Raw genomic sequence first — 6,000 nt, forward strand, 5'->3', positions numbered from 1 at the left:
AAATGTATCAGGCTGCTTGCACCAGCTTCCTTGCTCCATTAAATTACAAAAATTCACTGATAACTTGCACAATTCCACTATTCGGTTGACTGATTCCATTATACGATTGAAAAACTATACATAATGCTTGTAATATTCCGCCAAATCCATTACATTATTCAAAACTCTGTATTTATTTTTTTTTTCATTACGTTGCATTACTTTTTCTTAAATTATAATATACCAAGTTACACCACACAAAATTGGATAATAAATTGCTTAATCACAAATATGCCGCACAAACACAAATATACCACACAACAGATCATAGACTTTTAGAACTTATAATACATTATAATACAACACATAAGATTCACAGGATACATCTCTTAATGAAAGATCCTGCTGTCTGTTACAATAAAGAGTAATGAGAATATTTCAAAACACAAAACACCAATATTACCAGTTTAACAATACGACAATGTACAGTCAGAGATAAATAGAATGTAATTTATACTTACTTTGCAGTTCAATATCGCTCGATTCCTCTGCTTATATGATAAGCATAGTTATATAATTTTCTTGTTTTCTCGATTTTCTCGGTAACTCTCTCACTGGCAGGTAATTTCAATTGATTATTTCTTTGCAATTCCAGGGGCACATTTCCTTACACCTTTGCGTCACTTCCACTTTTTCTTAGAGGAACCTTGCCAACACTGAAGTAAAATTTATAACAACAAGCCACAACTCACACACACACAGCCACAGACGCACACTCCATAAACCTACCACAACATCGCACACAAACAACACTTATCATCCGGCAGGCCAACGACCGGCCAAACGCTACGGCGCGAACGAATCCCACACACTGCCGCAACACACTTTTTGCCAGCTCTGGCACTGGTTCACCTTTGGCGATCGAAAACACTAGGATTGCGCGCACCACAACACGAACACTAAGCCGTTGCACTAGAGGGTGCACAAAACCTGGATCCCCGATCTGGAACCTGCTGCTAGCGTGAGGCCATTGGGGCGGTGCACACACACAAAAAAATGGAAAGAAAACACACAAGAACATTACTTTCAAGGCGCTGACATCAGCGTGCTTGCAGCGTGCAAGGGCCGAGGATCGAGCGCACACATACAAACACACACACACCGCACTGGGATCGAACTGATCCGTCCGATCGTTGTCTGTCGCATTTGAAGAATGGAGAAATAATTTAATAGAGAAGGCAAGAGAAACGGAACATGAGCGCGGCGAGTGAGCGAGTGAACACGGCAAACGATTCTGGGGGGAATTTTCGTTCAAACCGATTGGCGCAACCTTCGGCAATGCAAGGGCAACTCACAACGAATGCCGTTGGGCGAATATTTGTCGCACGCAGATGCACGCAAACGGATCGGTCCGGACACAGTACCAGCAGTACCTCCCGCAACCGAATAGGAGTAAGAAGGGATGACAAAGTTCCGCGCGAACGCGTGCGAGGAAAGGAAAGGCCGGAGGTGGTTATTTATGTACTTCGATCGCTTCCGATACCGGTTCCTTAACTGCTCCGGACTGTTCGGGCTGGCTCGATTCGGGTGGGAATGGCTGTTGGTTTGTTTTTTTATTTTAATTCCTTGTCATTTATTTTTCTATTTATTCATTATTCCCACCCGAAGAAACAGTAATGGACGGACTTATGGCACAAGGCAAAGGTATTGAATAAATCAGAAAATTAAACCAAAAATTGTTATTCAATGAAAAGCTTGGGAAAGCTTGCAATGAGAGAAATAGCTTGTAATTAACATTATTTTTTATGATCTTTTTTAGTGTTTTGCCATCTTTATTTACCTTTAAGGGTCTTTCCCAAGCAAAAAACTTTAGTTCGGAAACTACATTAAAGAAGGGAAGTGATTGCTCATCTTCAGACTGCATGGGGCGATTCACATGTAGCGCTAGTCACTGTGGGTGTGAGACCAAATCTCAACAAGATCGAGTCCCTGCTGTGTGCACAAGTCTATCCCTCTAGCGGTGTGTTTTTCAACAGGCTATTTTTACTTTTCTGGCCAAAATTGTTCCACTTTATTATTGAAAATCGAGGCAAAATACTTTTTTATTATTTTTGTCTGTGTGAAGTAGACTGATCTGTTAAGCTTTCTTCTTCATTTCATAAAAAAATAAAGCATTAATCTATTCCAATCGACTTCCATTTTAGCTTATTCCCTCACATTATTAATTGATTTAAAATTGATAAAACAAATATGATCACAATCTTCGCAGGCCTTTTGCGTCCCAACGGATTTTGGTAATCTTTCGCCCCGTCCCACTGCCCGTAACGAACGCATCGGTTGCCAATTTCTTACGGCTAACATATTTATTTCCTCCCCCTCCTCCCCATCCGATTTGCATGCGAAAGCGATTATGCGTGCGTGGGCACGGGCTATAACGGTTCACATTTCCAATCCTCACGGGATGATTTTTATTCTCGTGAGATTTGCGACACCTTCCAGCACCCGCTCTTACCGGACCGGCTTCCCTGTTCCTTTGCCACGCTCCAGTGAGATATTGAAATCGATATACTTGTACGCACAAAAAGGAAGAAAAAAAACTAACACACACACACACACACACACACACACTCAGTCAGAGAAACGAGCTTGAAGACGACGAAAAACATAAAATCTGTCACAAACAGGTTTCGGTGATATAGCGGCAAGGGAATGCCGAATGGCAATTGGGGAATGCTTTAGCCGTATAGCTGATTTGCCTGCCAGGCGGCCATTTTTGCGAAGGCAACATTAAAAAGCACACACATTCCCACACACACACACACCACGGCCATCCGTAGCTTTTCTGCGTTCTGCCAAGAGAGACAGGGAGACATTCCCTACCGCGGGCATTAATTAGGTATCGAAGCAGATTTATTTGCCAGTTTAACTGCTTCAACCGGGCCAACAATTACACCGTGGTGCATGTTTAATTACGCCGTATATCATCGCGGGCTGGGAGGCAACGGTTTATAGACCCGTTTTGTCATAATCATCCCATTAAAACCGACCATTTCGGACCAGCAGATTTGAGAGCTTTCAATGAAACGCTAACAGCCCAAAACCTGCCGCAAACACAAATGCAGCGGAGGAACGAGCAATCGGTGCTCGGAAATGGCGGTTATTGCTCGTAAAAATATGAAAACTGCATTGCTATTGAAAATTATGTCGGAAACGATGCACTCCACCGGAAAATATTGACCGCATTAAGTAATTTATTCCAGTAACAAGACAACATTACATTTACTGCAAAATGGCTATTCCAGCATTAATATAATTCTAGCTTCACTTGTTTGGTTTTATGGAAGCTCCTATCAGGTCTCCCTCTCACTCTGCTCAAGAGTTCACTCAACCTAGGCAACCGCTGCCAGTGCCTTTAGTTAGTGCCGCCGTAAGGATCCTATTGCCCTGACCTTCGTCTAACCCCGTGCAAGGATTTGGAGCATTGTGACATGACACCAAGACCGATGGCCAAGAAACGTCATTCTGTGTCTTCCACTGCTAGACGGGAAGTCTGCAACGATTCACGACACATGAGCTGGATGTTCCAAACAAGCAAACAAGCATGGCCCGCTCCCTTAACTAATTGCATTAATCGTACCAACAAACGAGCAACTGGAAAGAAATATTGCTACTACAGTGCAAGCAAACCTAAACTAGAACATCACCGCAAGCGATAAAGCATTGCCAATCAGCAATCAATCGTACATGGTGCTATGATTCGTGGCAAGATCGGTTTCACGATCGTTAGATCTAACATTACTCACGCACGTTTTATCGCAATCACTCTTTGTGCGTTTGAATCAAGACAAGCGCTCGCTCGCCGCTCCTTGCGCTCTCGCTCTCTCTCATCTAATAAACTCAACTCAGTGAGCAATCAACAACACCTGATCATTGGGATGAAAGATCGCGCACATGGCGTTACATTGACGGGCCCTCTAATCATTTCTGTGCAATCTTTTTTTGTTAATTAATACTCAACAGCAAGTCACTTGCAATCTTTCCCTTTGATTTCGTATGATCACTTCACTTTTATCTGCTTTAATTATTTCACCTGATGGTAGTGTAGATTCTTTTCCTTCTCACACAAACACAAACACACCAACAATTAAGCGCACAATTATCACACAACAGCTCAGGGGTTACACGAACGTGCAGCGTTAAGAATGTAACATCACATTGGTACCATCAACAATTTCCACCACGGTAACCGTGGACGACGAAAGCGGACGCGCGCGCGCATACACAACAAACCGGTCGATCCGCTCAAGAGACACGCGCTACCAGCCAACGTTACCGTTCCGCGCGAGAGCTTTCCGTCAAATAATGCCGCATTTAAACGCGTCCAGATGCCGGGTCCGGTTGCCCCCGCGGGGCAGGTCTGCAGACCGGTCCGCTTCAATCGGAGACCGTGCATCGCTCGGTGCATCGCTCGAGCGTCAAGCGAAATGGGCGCGAAGAGTGCCGCGCATGGCGAACGCTTTGAAAACGAAAAACATAAAATGTGTGAAATGTAACTTTTGAGAGCTTAAAATAGATAAATAATTTTATTTAAATATAAAGCATTCCATGCAAAAGACCTGAATAGTTATTGTAGACATTAATTTCATTCGTGATAAGATTGCAATTTAATTTAACTGCTTTTTCGGGTCTGCAATTAGTAATTAAACTTCAAAATAATCAACAAAACCGTTCCAGTAGTTATTATAAAAGATTTTTAAAAAAGAAAGTCAAAATTTATAGTTCATGAAATTATACTCATTATGAAAGCAAATTAAAACAGCTTAAAATCCACAGCAGTAATCCTCTCATGAGCTTTGCCATAGAACTCGACCAGAGTGCCCAGTGTGCAACCGTCCTGATCGAGTACACCCTTTACAACTACATCAAGCGACCATGGCCCATAGGGGACCGTGCAGCAAAAGGCCTCGTCCACCGTTCGGCCCTGCTGTGTTGTGCAGTATTTAGGGCCCGTTTTCATGTTTCCTTTCTCTCTCATTCTGTTTTAAATTTTCATCATCATCCGTTGCTCTTTAACCCGTTCCCGGGGCACACAGCCCGTGTGCTGAGTGCTACCCCGCTTACGGTCATGTTGCTCGGGCCCCGTGGTGCCTGTGGTGCTCTTTCCCATTTTCTCAAGCTTCTCTCTTTTTTTCTCTCTCTCCTCGCACACACACACTGTTCTGGAGCGATTTCCGCTCATTCACCCCCAGCCAAAAAGGAAGCCCCATTTCACCTGAACTCGTTTCACCTTGACGAGTCATTTTCTTCCACTCTCCCCTTCCCACTCCCATCCCTGGTTCACCCGGCCACCGGTGCTCTGTGTGGTGTGGAGGCCTCAACTCCCCCTCCGGCGGGTATGGTGGAGATCCGTTTTCTCGTCTCTTCCGTTCTTCCAGCATTCGTTTTCCTTTCCGTTCCGTTTCGGAAAAAATGGGGGAATTCTTGTGTCATTCTTGCCCCTTTGCTGCCTGCTGGTTGGTTGGAGCGGGTTGATTTCATCCCCATCTTTGCATAGTTTTGCATCGGTGGCCTTTTTTTCCTTGCTTCATCGAAACTAACCTACGTCTCGAAATTGAAACAGTACGTGGGTATGTGTGCAGACCCTTCACTTTACACAGCGACTCCCTATTTTCCCTTGCTTGGTGAGTTTGTCCCTAAATACTGTTAAATAGTTTCAAAACATGCTGTAATTGTCACCATCGAGCAAGACAGGAGAGGAAAATCTTCTTACACCTTTGCCCAATCATTGACATGTCATTATATTTTTTTGTAATGTTAAAGAAATCTTGAATGGTATATTGTTTTTATTATTTAATTTACATTATTATGATACATTGTCGGACCTCCGCAGGTCTACACGAACAGCTGAACTAATACATATTCTTACTGCCAGAATTTAAACGCTGACGAAACCGATCTTTGAACATTGACGTAGAAATATTAAAATCAACTTATTTCAAATGTACTCAACACTAGACTGGT

General features: G+C 43.3%; 1 protein-coding gene across 2 annotated transcripts in view; it reads right to left on the bottom strand.

Moving 5' to 3' along the window:
- Positions 1-4,325, bottom strand: part of LOC120908753 (tensin-4-like) — a 64,593-nt gene extending 60,268 nt beyond the window's left edge. The window contains exons 1-2 of one of the 2 annotated variants that reach the window (XM_040320084.1): positions 4,070-4,325; positions 501-992 (exon numbers count right to left, since the gene is read on the bottom strand). The gene's annotated coding sequence lies outside the window, so the exon portion shown is untranslated. Of the gene's footprint in view, positions 1-500; positions 996-4,069 lie in introns of both variants that reach the window. The other variant, XM_040320083.1, reaches the window with a different exon arrangement.
- Between the last annotated feature and the right edge of the window lie 1,675 nt (positions 4,326-6,000).

The sequence above is a fragment of the Anopheles arabiensis genome, chromosome 2 (genome assembly GCF_016920715.1).
Source record: "Anopheles arabiensis isolate DONGOLA chromosome 2, AaraD3, whole genome shotgun sequence".
NCBI classification, from domain to species: Eukaryota; Metazoa; Arthropoda; class Insecta; order Diptera; family Culicidae; genus Anopheles; species Anopheles arabiensis.